The sequence below is a fragment of the Polypterus senegalus genome, chromosome 17 (genome assembly GCF_016835505.1).
Source record: "Polypterus senegalus isolate Bchr_013 chromosome 17, ASM1683550v1, whole genome shotgun sequence".
Classification (NCBI taxonomy): Eukaryota; Metazoa; Chordata; class Cladistia; order Polypteriformes; family Polypteridae; genus Polypterus; species Polypterus senegalus.
Window position 1 is genome coordinate 98,058,969 of NC_053170.1, and position 15,501 is coordinate 98,074,469.

A 15,501-nucleotide genomic window follows, 5' to 3' on the forward strand; every position below is an offset into this window, starting at 1 on the left:
ATGAAGGTCTTTTCTTAAAAGCAATAGGAAAAATAATGAATCTACCTGAAAAGGATTACAATGTGAACAATTGTAAGAGCCGACATTTGTTATATGCTTACATTCTTAACCATGAATAACTGGAGGAAAACCCATGTAGACACGAGGATAACATCCAGACTCCACATGAACAGCAACCAGGACTCTGAATCAGTAGACTAGTGTGACGGCCTGTATTATAGTGTATCATACAGCATTTTACACAACAGCTGAGACCAGCGCGGGCCCCAGTTAATAGTGGCAGGGGCTGACATTCAGCACTATAGCACTGGGCCTGCTCATGAAGCCACCCTGGACAGAGTGGCAGTCCATGTCGGGGCCTACTCGCTCACGTACAGGGCTAGTTTAGATTTGGTGGTCTGCCTAACATCATGTCCAGAGCACCACACAGATTTGACAAGTTCCATGCAGGCAGCTACTAGACATGGAATGTAAGCCCAGTGTCCTCGATCTGTGAGGTGGCAGCAGCACTAACCTCTGTGCCATCATGCTGCCAATATGTTACTTAAAAATATAAAAAAAAAAAAAACACCTGGATTTGCAAAAATTCTAATTCTGTTTTGCTTGGAGGCGTGTGGTTTTCGCTTCTTGCCTGTTCATTACACAGCCATATTGTGGCATTTAATATTTCATAATGTGTTCTTCCTCTCCGTTGTCAGTCGCTTGCTTTAATCAAAATATGCAAAAAGCCATCAATTTGAATTCTTCTGGAAAGCTGTCAGAGAACGAGACTGGAAGAGAGCCTGAAATTCTTTGAGGATGCAATTAAAAGCGGAGGGCTGTGTGGCGAGGACAGCAGTGTCAAAGGCCACTCTGCTGAATTGGTGAGTTTAGTCCACAAATAACCAGTAAACGCACAACACCAATTCATTCTTGGGAAATCCATTATTGGTTCATGAATTATTCACCGTGATGCACTGCTGTGACTAATGTAATACAGTTTTAAAGGTTTGGTCCCTATGGATTATTTAATGTGGATTGTTTTGTGTGTTGGAGGCCCGAATGATCGCCATGATTCCAGACAGGTTCCCGGAGATTGATTAATTTGTGCAACGCTAGTAGAACAGATGGGGATGTAAATGGTGACGTTGCAGACGTGCATCTTCGCTTATACCTTTTAGTCTCGTTTGTGTGATTGGGAGATACGTTCGGGCAGGCAGGAGGTTGGTGGGTACAGAGAGAAATGTGACCTGAGGATTTGGCTGCTGCGTTTTATCTCTGCAGGTCGTTTCTTTTTTTTTTTATTTCCATGTCATCCAGAGCTTTGCAGCATCCCCCAGAGCTAATACTTTTGCAGTCAAAGTCAACACTTGAGTGTAATTGTGTTCTCAGACTTGTTACGATACTGCAGAACACCAGGAGTTGGGCATCGATCCCGCAGGTGCAATCTTCTTTCATGTCCTACTCAGGATGCGCAATGTCTGCTTGCTCTTGTGTATCAGGTGTAAAGTAAAAACGTTCCCTAATCTGTCATTCTGGCTGTAAAGTTCAATACTGGTAAACTGCATCTTCATTTTTATTTCTTTTCAATAAGTACTTGTGCCTGCTGATCTTACAATTGATTAGGGCTGCACAGCGTCGCACAGCTTCAGGCACCTGGGCTCAGGTTTGCATTAGTAATTCAGTTTTACTGTTTCATTGATGCCAATTCTGCCTGATGCGTGTTTTATGTTTTTATGTAGTCATTTGTGTATAGGCGCACTCTATTGTGGAACATGTCAAATTTTATATACACATTTCTTGTCAGTTTGTTCTGTTTAGTACTTTGTGCCTATTTTGTTGTTATTGCTGCAGCATGTTTCTGCACTTGTGAGAGTAGCAAATGTAAAGCATATCAACAGTACACAGAATGGTGGACAGACCGGCAACACGTCTAGCTCTGGTTTATGACTTGCACCTGGTTATGTTGGGGTACAGAGAGCTGGTTTGAGAATCTAGAGTGTCACGGTGGTCAGGGGGCTAGCACTCCCATTCACGGATCCAGAATCCTGGTTTAGTCTCTTTCTGTGTTATTTCTCACCTCTGTCACCAGCTACTGAAGGGGCATGGTACCCTCTTAATTATCAGTTGGCAGTCAAAGTACCCCAAATTGAAGAAAAATCAAATGTTAGAAAAAGTGAAACACCCAGAAATGATATTTAAATGTTACTTACCCCATGTACTGTGTGGTGATGGCCGAGAAACTAATCTCATGTTTTCATGCAGAACAACAGAAAAAAGTTTATAATCCTGTAGAACCCAACGGTGACCATGATGTGAGAAGCATCCATGGAAAACAATTCTGACCGTACTCGTGTGATGTAATCTACATATCAGTTATCCAGTCACCAGTAGCGGTTATTGTGCAGTGAATACACGTGACTTGAGCGTTCCTAGTTTTCATTCTCTTTCTCTGTACGTTTAGCTCTCATTTGCTCAGCGGTTAACGTGCTTGTTGCTTCCTGAGCAGCTCTTCTTTTCTTCACCCTTGCAGCCCGCTACTTCTCTTTATTCGTCGGCATCGTTTTGCTTTAAAACTGATTAAGTTGCCGTTTGTGTTGCTACCACTTAAGTTGGCATGTAAGTCTTCGATCTGCCTCAAGAATGACTAAAGGTATGAAGAGGTAGGGGAAGTGATGGCGAAGGTGGTAGGGGTGAGAATGGTGTCTGTATGCATGCATGTGCCGCACGGCGCCCTGCTGGTTGACTCTACAATATAGTAAAAATAAAAAGAGGAATAGCCTTGGAGGTCGTTCATCACCTGAAAGCGGATAGTAGACGTCATGTAGTATATGTGTACCAAATTTCAGGTCAATCGTTCAAACGGTTTGCAAGCTACAGGTGATTTAAAATCTTGGACAGACAAACGGACAGCCACTTTAGCATATTTTATAAAAAGATGTGCTCAAAAAAAGCCAAACGCATGCATTTTTTTTGGTAAAATATTAAAAGCTACTTTCGGGGAAAAAATCACATACATCATAACCAGCAAGGACAGTCCCATAATGCTGTGCTTTTAACTTGAGGTTAAGAGTCCTGTCTTTAATTCGCTGGCACAGCATTGTGGCGCATTGGTTGTCATTGGATTCTATTTTATCATAAATGTTTTTATCTTGTTCTGCATGGAAACATTAGATTGAAAATTCTTCTGAAGTAACATAAAAATGTATAATGTTTGGGTGGAAAATTCCTGTAATGACACTTAAAGGTATGGTGATGCAGATTTGAGGATGTCGTATCATGTTCTGTGTGTTCTACTCATTTTAAGACTACATAGTGGTTGTATCTACGGATTTAAAATAATCCGCTCAGTGTGTTCATTCTTTAGCCCTAATATTTGACATTTGTGTTTTTTTTTTCTCTCTCTCTATGTGTACTCAACAGAAGTGCCAAAATCACATGGTGGTATCATAAACAGCAGTCCAGTATTCATGAAAAGAGGTACAGAACTAGGGATGCACAAATAAGAAATGATTCCCAACCTCATTTTGTGATCCAGAATGAGGTGACTCATGGGATTGACAATAATTGGTCTGGTATCCATGTTTGGTGAAACAAGACCCTGCACTTCTCGGCCTGCTCCTCCAGTGAGGCAGTGGTGCTCAGCTTGAGAAGTGAACTGTGGATCTTTATTCCCACTCTACAGAGTTTTGTAGTCACTCTTTCTAGCTGAAACAGGCCAGTAATACGGGGTCTTACATAATGGAAATGAACAGAAGACCTCTTTTTAGCTTATCTGTTGGGTTAGCAGACCCTCCTCTGCTTGGAAGAAGGGGAGAGCTGGATGTGTGAGATTTCACTATCCTGGCATCTAACAGCCAAGCAATGGCAGACAGATTGCAGAGGTTCCATGTGCTATACACAGATCCCTGGCACTGAAAGTAGATTTATAGGAGGAGGAGGAGGAGGAAGAGAATAGCAGGTCAGTCACTTTTTGTCCATTTTTGAATTTAATTGAACATCAAGTGGATGCTGCCCGATGGCCATATTGTATTTATTAAACAGTATTTGCAAGCCGAATATACATTTTGGCAAATTCTCTAAGCATGAAGCCCACCATCTGTGGCTTACGGGTCAGTTGTCTCTTTCCTTAGTCATGAAGTGGATAAGTGTGGTTTTAAAATGCAGTTCTGGAGGACCTCAATTCCTTGTGTTTGGATAGTTGTGTTAGAAATGGTGGTGATAGACACTCCAGATCACTAGAGCCTTTATATTCTTACAAATCCTGCCCTGGGGTCGCAAGGCTGCCATGCACTTGCAGTGGGCCAGCCAGTTTTAGACAAGACAAACTCTTTTCCAATTCCAGCTAAGGTGAAAGTTCTGTGATGGGTAATCGCCATGTTGTGACACACCCTAATTACATTGCCAGGTAACCTATAAGTCTCGTAAGACCTCTCATCTTAGATAGATATTTTATTAATCCCAAGGGGAAATTCACCTACTCCAGCAGCAGCATACTGATGATAAAAAAATATTAAAGAGTGATAAAAATGCAAGTATGACAGAGGAAAGTATATTTAAGAAACTGTTTGAATAGGTAGGTGAAATCCTTGTCCTGCTTTGTTCCCTCTCTTTCACCCTAGTGACTGTCTAAACAAAATTTAATATGCAGGTATTCATAGGGATGTTAAATCAAATTCATAATATTGCAAGTAGTTGGGTACAAAGTGAACACCCTTTTTGGCCATTTCCTTTTATGTACCCACAAAAACAAAAACTGCATATTAGGAAAATTGAACAACACAATTAACACTTGGTGTCCTCTTCCCTCTCCATGACAGAACTTCCCCAACAGTAATCAAAATTAATTATATTCACTGCAATAGACAAGAAACGTCCCTGAGATCTTCCAACATAAGATTAACTCAAGATCAAAAACAGTCCTTTGTTGAGCCAGTCGTTCCCTCCAAACCTCGCTGTGCATTAAAGGCCCCACCGATTTGCTGCTGTGGTCACCCATGTAAACATTTTCTTGTTGACTCCCTTTTGAAAATGTGGTCAGGATGCGTGGTCTGGCAAACCTAGCGATCGCACAAATACATTTGAATCCCTCTTACCTTTCCTCGGACCCCTTCCCATTGTGAAGAACTTCTTATATCTGGCTATTGAAAACTCTGGGTTATCATGGAGTGAAAGCATTTAGGACAATCCTCAATCTAAGGTCCTCTTGGATGATGTTACTCCCAACTGATCTTTCGAATCAAATCAAATTTCAAAACGTGGCCAACAAAGAGAAAACTCTCTTCTTCTGCTCCCTCCTTGTAGTGGTAGGAAATGACAAAAATCCAGAATACGCAGCTGTCCGCAACGCCGACTCGCGCACCAATAACATTTGTCCTCCTTCCTTGCTCCATAAGCTGAAGCCTGTTGAACTACACTATAAAGGAAAAGAAACAAACCGAGCGCTCATCAGGTGACTGTCATGTAGCAGCCTTTACGATGTTGCTATCCCATCATTTGGCATCACCCATTCGTCTGTTTTCTTGTAGCCTGTTTTCTGGCTGTAGACCGTAACCAGATGGCTTGCCAGTTGGTTGTTGGGCACATTCAAGGCAATTTATAATCTTTGGAGTGCAGGAACAAAATGGAGATGCTGATGGGACTGGGAGCTAATTCCTGTTCACTGTCTCACCATCCCACCCTGGAAATGAATGGTGGAGGTCACCAGTTAGGGTATTTAACTTGGTACGCCTCTTCACAATAAGTGGTCATTATTGGGAGCAGATCAACTCTGCTCGGAAGTCACGTGAGCAATTAACCTTTGTGCTTTTGTATAACTGTGTTACAAATCCGGTCCAATGGCGCACATCTATGCTGATCAAGAACGTGCCCTTCCCAACCACACCCCGAAGGCCACAGCAGGGGAACACTGCTACTGGAGCCATCCATGTCATTTAAGACCAGAAGGCTAAGCAGGGCGAGCGATTCCATGTCTAGTTTATTGCTGTCGTTTTGTGTTTAATATTCAAGAATATCATAACTGCATCCCGACTGCAGCCTCCCTGTTGAGACGTGGCCTTGATCTGCTTCAACACTTTGGCGTAAGGGGAGGGAAAGGGAAAAAATTAAATGCAGAAGTGGGCCAGAGTGAGATGGCTAATTTAAAATAAAATAAAATCTGGGTTCTCACTATGAACCTCATTGCAAAGAAGTTGAGCAAAGGCTGTCGCTAACACAGAGGGATTCAAAGAAACCCTGGTGCCCTGTGCTGGCACTGCTGATTTTTTTTTTTTTCTAATATTTAGATGTGTGAGTAAAGCATATTAGCATATTTATTTATTTATTACACTTTCCTCCAAAAATAAATTTGACTCTGTTATATTGTATATTCACACAAATTTTCAATAATGGAGCATGGCACATGAAGAAAGTAGGCTATTTCCTTCTGGTACTGAGGAAAGGGAGGCCAATAAAGCAGAGGCATAAAGATCAACTTTGGAGATTCCTCCGCAGCCAGTGCTTGTAAAATTATGGAAACAGTGCTAATGTTATTTGGATGTCACTTTGCATAATATCAGCTAAATGAATAAATATTGTCATTATAGGTAGAACCAAGTGCAGAGATGTGTGTGATTGAGGCCTTTTGAGAAGCTCCCATGGCACAACTAGTTTTAACTGCATATGGCCAACTGATGTTTAATTTCAAATTAACAATAACATTCTGAAGCTTGCTTAGTCCAACTGTGGGTCTTGGGGGCCAAAGCCTTCCTGCAGCCCAGAGCGCAAGGAAGGAACCAGCCCTGAAACAGACACCACTGCATTGTGGGTGTCAGCTTGAGGGGACCCTACATTACATCGGACCTGTTTAGAGATATGGTTTAACCCAACCAGATTACCAGAAGAGGAAACCCCCAGGGAGAGCATGTGTAAACTCAATACAGACAACTTCTGGACCCAGGATCCAAACCCAGGGCACTGTATCTGTACGGCAGGACCACAAAGCACAGGCCTCATTTCAGAATTATGGTAGGTGTGCAGAAAAAAGGGCGAAAGGAAAGGCCGCAGCTAACCCCGAATACTGTCCTGTTCTTAATGCAGAGAACTGTAATAGTGTTATTTGTATTGTAGTCATGAGTCTGTCGGTTTGATTCTGTGTTGTGCCATACCGTTGGGATGGTATGTGCTGTAAAGGGCACTAAATAAAGGTCACAGACACTTTGACAGACCACAGCATTGGTTCCTGCCTTGCACCCATTACTGCAAGAATAGGCAGTGGCTCCCCAAGGCCTTGAATTGGATTGGTAGATGAGAAAATGGACTTTATTGGAGTCAACCCAGTAAAGCAGTGATTTTTCAGTAGTTCCTCATAATAATGGGGTATAAACACTGGCCCCGTCACTTTCTGCTCAGTATGTGTATATGTATAGGTCCATTGTGTTTCTATGATGATTGCACTGCTGCTCTGGTTACCACCCACAGCCCAGAGAAATGCAGGTCAGGTTAACTGGTGACTTTAAACTGAGTGAATGTGGGTACGGGGGACATTGCCCTTCCTCTCCAGGACTCCAGGTTTTATGTTGCATCTTATTTTGTTGCAAGGATGGATTTCAGCTCTCAACAGCCCCAGTAGTGAAAACGCAGTTTCATGATATGGCTGAATAGGTGGACGGGTTATTTTAATAACTGATTGAATTATGCATTTATCCTTAACAAATAGCATTTTACTTGATCAATTGGTTCAAGTTCAGCAAAACGCACAAATGAGAATTCTAAACCATAACTAAATGAGTCTGAGATTTTTTTTTTATTTTTTTATTTTTTGCTTTTATAAAGTAAAACTTTCATCCATGAAGAAGCCGCCTTGGGGTATTAACTTCTGCCTGAGGATTTGTCGGCTTATCAGCTTTTACAATTAAAGCATTTTTAAACAACGTGACTGTAACTCAAAAAGTGTCCTGAAAATATACATGTAACATTCCCTGCATATATTATAGTTATGTGTGCAGATGTTGTTTTTATATAGAGATCAACAGATCTGGCAGAGAGATGGAGTGTAACAAAATAGAAGGCACAAACATAAAGAATTGGGCACCCTGTTTAATGTCCTGATGAAAAATAAAGACAAATGCAAACAGTGTGCCGTCCCCGTCGTCTGTTATTAAATCTGTTTCTTCAGAGGAGCAGGTCTAGGCGTGAACACAACTTATGATTGGGTGGTAGTTTAAGTAATGTGGTGGGTGGAAGAGGCGGGGCTAGTGATGCTGGTCTCTGAAGTGATGTCACTCATCTGCCAGTGCCTTTCCCACCAGCCTGGACGAAGTGGAACCCCCCCGTTAGTGGAGGTGTTTCACCCCCTCTCTTCCAGCATGTTTCGTGCGAGAGTCCCCAGGGTTACATGTGTGACTACATACACATTACAGTTGTGTGCACTGATACAGGGTAGAAGCTTATTGGTTTTTCATAAAATGGCTCCAGTAGATTTTGCTTAACCAAGTTCATTTTTTTTTTTTTTTTGCTTTCCCCACACATTTGGGCCCTGAACGCTGCACAACTGGAGAAGGAGGATGGCGCAGTTTAGGCAAGATGGTGGAGCCAGAGCAAGTACAGATCTGTGTGGTGGACAGACAGCACTTTATTCGTCCCAAGGGCAAATTTAGCTTTTACAGAAGATCAAGAACTGTAGAAATATCATAACAAACAAATACCAACAACCACCCCTCAAGTACACACAAGAATTAAAATGAAGAAGAAAAACTTTCTGACGTGGTTAATAGCACAGTCCCAGTGAGGCTCTATAATGCCAAATTGCCATAGATAATAAGGACACGCCCCAGTTAAGCGTCCTTCTGATGAGAATAATCTGTTGGCTAAAAATCCTCGGTGTTGGTGTGTGCAGCATTATTCATAATGGCCATCAGTTGTTTCTCTTCATTCTCTTCTCCGCTACTGTGTACCATAGCTGAGCCTGCCTTTTTATTAGCTTGTTAATTTGGTGGGCATCTCTTGAACAGATGTTACTGGCCCAGCACACCACAGAATAGCAGAGTAGTAGTCAGTATTCATGCAAGTTATTGGAAAGTCAAAGTGGTTCAGCAATTTTCCATGTGAACAAGTCAGGTGGTTCTAAAACCTGGGCAGGTGTCTTTGAGACGTATGGGTTGAAGGCCTCTGTTCTCTGTGTTGATCTAAACAAAGTAGTAAAGTGACCTACTGCCGTAGTGACACACGTCTGAAGCTGAACTTACCGTGTCTCTCTCAGATCCTGGCAACACAGAGTCTGTTATCTGTTCTGTCTGAATAAAGTAAATCAGCAGGGTTTTGAATACCTCCGAAGCAGACTGGTTGTCCCCCAGCCTTCTCAAAATTGATAGTATAGCGTGTGTGTAGCATTAAATGGATTGCATTGTCCGCACCCAGTGCTCATGCAATATGGCAACTGCAGGATGTCCAAATTTGAATTTATGCGCTGCGTCACATGTATTAGAATAACCTGTTCAGAGTGAGGACCAGTGGTCTGGCATCGTTTGCACCTGAGAAGCAGGGTTTCTTTGGACATGACAAAGTGCAACACTTTGAGAAGTGTTAATGACAAATTAATGAAAAACTGCAGCACCCTGAGACTAATGTCTACGGCCTGCTGAACCTATTAGGATTTGTGCGCTTCAGCTCTTTTACTCATTACAACAAAAGTAGGTTCTGTGTCCTCATCAACTGCAATAAAAGTTCCATCCATCCATGCGTTTTCTAACTTAAAAATCCAGTCCAAGGTTACAAGAGTACATGCAAACAGATATTCAGTAAGTATAACGGGCAGGTACCCGGGGGCATCACTCCTCATTTGAATTTGTGGAAAGAAAAGTGTACAGGGTGTCCATAAAGTCCGTGTGCAATTTAAAATAGTTGTAACTTTGTAAGTATATGTGACAGAAAGAATTCATAAAAAAGATTAGAAAGCTTGATGTATCTAGTTTTTTTTTTTTTTTTGTCTTTAGAAGTTTTATTTTTGCCGTATTTGGGGAACTGAAGATCCACATGAGTCTGTTGAACGTGAAAGAGATTCTCCAAAAGTTAATGTGTGGTATGCTTTGGGAAAAATCTTGAATCATTGCGCCATTCTTTTTTGAAGGTCGTGTTGTTAATGGTAATAGCTATTTAGAAATGCTGCAAAATTACCTTATTCCTCAACTTGAACAATTAGGACTGATAGAGAATACAGTGTTTCAACAAGATGGTGCTCCTTGCCACTTTGCTTTGCATGTTAGACAGTTTCTACATGAGAAATTCCCTAATAGATGGATTGGAAAGGGTGGACCATTTTCTTGGCCTCCATGTTTGCCAGATTTGACTCCATTGGATTTCTTTTTATGGGGACATGTGAAAGTGAATGTTTATTCTGCAGCCTGCAGAGCAATATATCGGCATTTACACTCGTTACTTCATACTGACTTTTAAATGCTTGATTTGTTTTAGTCTGTGTTACGTCCATTTTTTTTTTTTTTTAAACAATCCCATTTGGTTCATTTGCTTCCCTAAAATAGGAAATAAATACAGTTTTGCACAAAATAGAATTTGTGTTTGAGAACACAATGGCTGCATATCGATAAGCATACTGGTAAATTTCAAGAGAGTCCAATAGTCGTGTTTAATGTGTAAGACAAAACCTATTGCAAAGCAGTTTGGTGGAGACTTTAATTAATTATCCAATACAAACCATGTCCTTGTAGTGTTAGTGTTTTTCAAACATCAGCACATTAATCCTCTTTATACAGACGACATGCCAATTCCTGGCCATTAGGGATCATTCAGGCTTTCAGGGCCAGGCTGCCAAGCTGACTATTTTTCACTCTTCTAATTCCACAGAAACGTAGCATGCGACGCCTTGTTTAGCCAGATAGACCCAGGTGAGCACTTGCTGTTTTGTGAATATTATAAAGTCTTTAATCTTGCGTGTACTTCATATTCACGAGTATCACTAATGCTTACTCGGCTCACAATAATTTCACCAAACATTAGATAATGGCGCGCACACAGCAGCCATTTTGAAGTGCTCCCATGGACCACCGTTCACAAGAAGAAGACGACAGCTGGGAGGAAGGAAATATCTTGAAATTTATTATTACTGGAAAGGAAGCAAGACAAAGATTTTGGGGATTAGTCATAAGTGCTGGAAGGCAAGCACAGATCACGTAGCAAGTTATTACTATAAAGCATATTCTGATACAATCACACTCCACCAAAAAGTTCTACATCAACATTGAGATACAAAAAAAAAAAACTTATTAAAATGTCTGCTTCTGGGTCTCCCTGCTTCAAGGATGTCGGTTCGTCTTTCAGGTTTATTGTTGAGTGTACGCTGACTTGACTTGTGAACGTGTGTGTGTGTGTGTGTGTGTGTGTGTGTGTGTGTGTTCCTGTCTTGTGTTGATTCTGTTAGGATAGCCTCCAGCAGTAACAGAAGAAGCAGGTGATGAAACTGTGTACATGGAATTCTGTTTGTGTGTATGCATTCAGTGTGTGTGTGTTCGTGTTTGTTTGGTTATCTAAATATATGTAAATGTGTATATTGTAAGAAGTAATGACCTGAAATGTAATATGAATTCCAACCTTGTTTAATTGCCTGAGCAAACAAGCAAACATCATAGCATGAGAACTGCTGCAGTGCCTCAGTGAGGTTGTATTAGTCAGGTTTTCCTGGGAGAGTGCATCCTCTCCTGTCTAGTAAGGCAGCTGGTCAAATGACATCATCCCATGATGCTGCTCTGTTTAACAATCTTCAAGCCTGGAGAGGAAATGAGGTCATTCTTCTTCTGGGCCTTGTTCCTCCATTCTAGAGAGGAGAGCAGATCCTACATGAAAATCACCCGTGAACCAGTCTCTGTAAGAGAGCCACTATGCACTCTTGTTTGACAGTGTATAGTATATGTGTGTCTGCAGCAAGGCAGTGAGCGCTTCACTCATGATCATACTGGTTTGTAGTAGGTATTGCACTGAAGGCCAAACTGGTTTTCTTTGGTACTCCACAACACCCTGTTGGTCTGTAGCCCATTGATCGATGTCACCTTCTGATATTTCCATGTTAGCAAAGGTTTGATTGCATTGAGGAATCAATTTTTGTGTATGTATGTATATGTGTGTGTGTACATGTATTTATCTATTTATGTATTTCTTTAAAGTGCTACTGTAAAAGGCCAAATTTCACTCTGGGGACAAATCAAGTTCTATCTCGTCTAATTTTGGTAAACTCCATGCATATATTTCTCAGAGCTGGCAATTCCTGGTCACAGTTAACTTGCATTGTATCTTGTGCCCAAGGGTGGAAATAGCAGTGGGTGGCATGCCATGACCAGACCGCACACCTGCACCTTCATCACGTCACGTTTCAGTGATTTGACTTGAGCTAGCAGTCTGTCTTTAGATGGGAGTCCACGGAAAGTCCGACACCTGCTGAAGAGATTAAAAGCTACATCACAGGAAATCATCTTTCACATTACAAAACAGGCAGGTGTGTCTGGGGGGTCAGAAATTGTTTGGCAAAAGGCTTTTATTTTAAATAATGGTGCAGTTTAAGGCAGAAATAATTGATTTTGCAAATCTCATCACAGTAAAGCCTCCATGTAGAAGGCCTGTGAAATGACTCGGAATACAAAGAATGGAAACGCTGCGAACAGTTTGAGGCTGCTGTCGTCACACTTGTGCTCTTCCTCTATAGGTCTGCACCCTAATTGTCAGAAATCAAAGCTGAAGATGACTCTGAGGGCAGTGTGAGAAGAATGACTAAGAGGACAAGCAATCCATGGCTATAGATTTTTGTCCTATTTTGTCAATTCCTGCTTTCACTGATGCCCGTGTGCTGCGAATTCACTTAAATGTCAAGTTAAAAATGCCAGAAGCCGAATTCAGTGCCTGTCTTCCAGCTTTGAATTCCAATGAACAAGGACTTTATCATTTCTGCTGTTTCTTATTTTTCCCCGAAATATGTTAATGTTAATGAAATGCTCTCTGTCGCCATCAGAGGCTTAGCCCACTTTAATGAGTCTTAAAATAAAGCCAACATGAAACGTGTCTTTAGAACCACTGGACTCTAAAACACGCACGGACTGTGACCTGCAGTCAGACTGATGCACTTCATTATTTCCATTTAATGCAACCAAATGACGTGAAAGATTAAACAGATTTCATGGCTGAAGATGTGCGTTTCTTTTCATTATCCATTCATCAAAAATCGTGTCCAATCAAATTTAAATCTGTTAGTCATTTGGTTGAAGTAACTGAAGGCCTTAATTACAAAACAGCGCATCCTTACTCCTGCTTTCAATAATCTGATTCAATTATGGAGTCTTACCCCTCTGGTGAGTGTAGATTACAGATGGTTACCCTTCTGCCCTTTTGGAGAGTTCTTAATGCCAAATATGTTACCTCATCTTGGCAAATCTGCCCGACAGCATATTTATTGGCTGAAGCTGCAGCAGACGATTAAGCTGTGATTATTAATGGATAGGGCCTCTGCTTCAGAAGGAGATTTGAAGGATCATAATTTTCATGTTCTTTTGAATTCAATTCAGAGAAAGCCCAGTGGTGGAGGAAACCTGGACTGTCGTACTCAATTAAACATTGAGCAACTAGGATGATAAAGTTCTACAAAAACTGCAACATTCTTTAAGTTACTGCTCATTTTTTTAAGGCAAGAACGTTTTCATTCTGGGTTTCTCGATAAGTATTTGTTCATGGCCTTGACAGTTAAACAAATGATACTGAAAACAATGAGGAAATTTGTCCTCCTCATGACAGACTTTAAAAATAATAATAATAATAAATACAGAATGAATGTGAGCAACATGGAAAAAGCTGCCACTTTGTCATCCCGACAGCCTTGTACAAATGTCACCAGTGAACAACTAAATTGCTCCTTAGTCTTTCGCAGAGCCTCGGATGAACATAACCAATAAAATAAAAACAGCAAGACAAAATTGTTTCTTACTGTTCTTGGCAGTCTGCTGTAGGAACAGGGCAAGAAAAATGCTCAAATGAGAGCAACGCATCAGAACGAGAAACACGATGAAAAAATGGAAAGAAACACCTTGAAAGCTGTCTTTTGTGGATTAGCCATTTAAATATTGGGAACGCTGCACAGTGACTGGTTTACCTGCACACAAACAGCAATTCCTGCTGCGTGCTTACACACTGGGGATGTTCATGGACTGGATGTCATAATGAAATTTACAGAGTAAACAAGGTGAAGGGTACAGATGTGCCACTTGATGTCCTCCGTGGTCTACTAGACACATTACTTGTAGATGACACCACCACCATCGGAATGGTCCTTTATCTACTTGTTGGTTTACAAATAGCACACATTTAGAGAGAGGCCTTTTAAATCTCACCTTTTCTTTGTGATAATCTTGCAAATTAACCATTGTGCAATTGAAAAACACCACAACAACGCTGGCCATAACTGCTTCACTTGTATAGCCGTAGCAGCTCCTCTGAAGTCTAGGACTGTTACAGACCTTTTGAAGCAACTGATCTGTGGGCTTCACAATATGGCTGTTTTTAAACCAGCAGTCTGCAGATGTCGAGATCAATTCGCAGCAGCAGAAAGGCACACTAGTTACAGGGATAATCCTAAGAATTGAGAACATAGCAAGTGCCAGCAACAAGAGTCGGAGCAATCGAGTCACTAACACCAGAGCAAAAAACAGAATCTGAAATAAGTCTTTTCATTACAGAAATACTTCGTCCAAAAATGGTCATTTTTTTCTATGTTATTTCGCGGGTCAGTTAGGTTTGCATGCTAAATAGTGTTGGATCGCTACAAAAATGTACATTTCTGTATTAACAGTTTTTGAACCTCCATACCGGCACCAAAATGGTTCTGAAACAAATAACAAAAAACTCCAAAACCCCCAGCCTTACTCCATACCCTCCCACAATGGACGCTACCCGTGGCTCTCACAAATGTTGGCAGTCTAGCAGGAACACAGCTGAAAAACAAAGCTGAGAATACCTTTCTGCTTTTCTCATTGATGATAATACCGGTTGAAATAATACCGTAAGAGCAAGAACACCACAGTAAAATTGGCCCTGTCTCCTTGACAGTCTACTAGATGGATAACCATTAAAATGACAAGATGAGAAAACCGTTCCTTTGTCTCCTCCGCAGTCTTGTAAAAACATAACAATGAGGACAGCCCGCTGAAACTGCTGCTGTGTCTCTTTGAGAGTCGGCCCCTCAACTTCAATGAAGTAGGTCAAAAAAAATGTGTCTTTGACAGTTCCTCGAAAAATTACTATAGGAATGAGAACAACATAATGAAACTGCTCCTTTGTCTCTTTGAAAGTCTCGTAGAAACAGAATTGTGAGAGTCACAGTGAGACTAACATTTTTTTTTCCTTTAGTCTACGACAGTCTGGAAGACAAATTATAGTAAGAATGAATTCAACACAATAAAATTGCTATTTTGTCTCCTTGTCAGTCTTACAGAACCAAAAGTATTTTAGCAAAAATATGAAAGCTTTTTTTTTTTGCCAGCTGTCTTATAGTAA

At 41.0% G+C, this 15,501-nt stretch overlaps 1 protein-coding gene across 3 annotated transcripts in view; it reads left to right on the plus strand.

Annotated features, from left to right (window-relative positions):
• The window catches only part of LOC120517656 (protein shisa-6), a 196,250-nt gene that overhangs the window by 69,330 nt on the left and 111,419 nt on the right, over positions 1-15,501 (plus strand). The window lies entirely within an intron of this gene.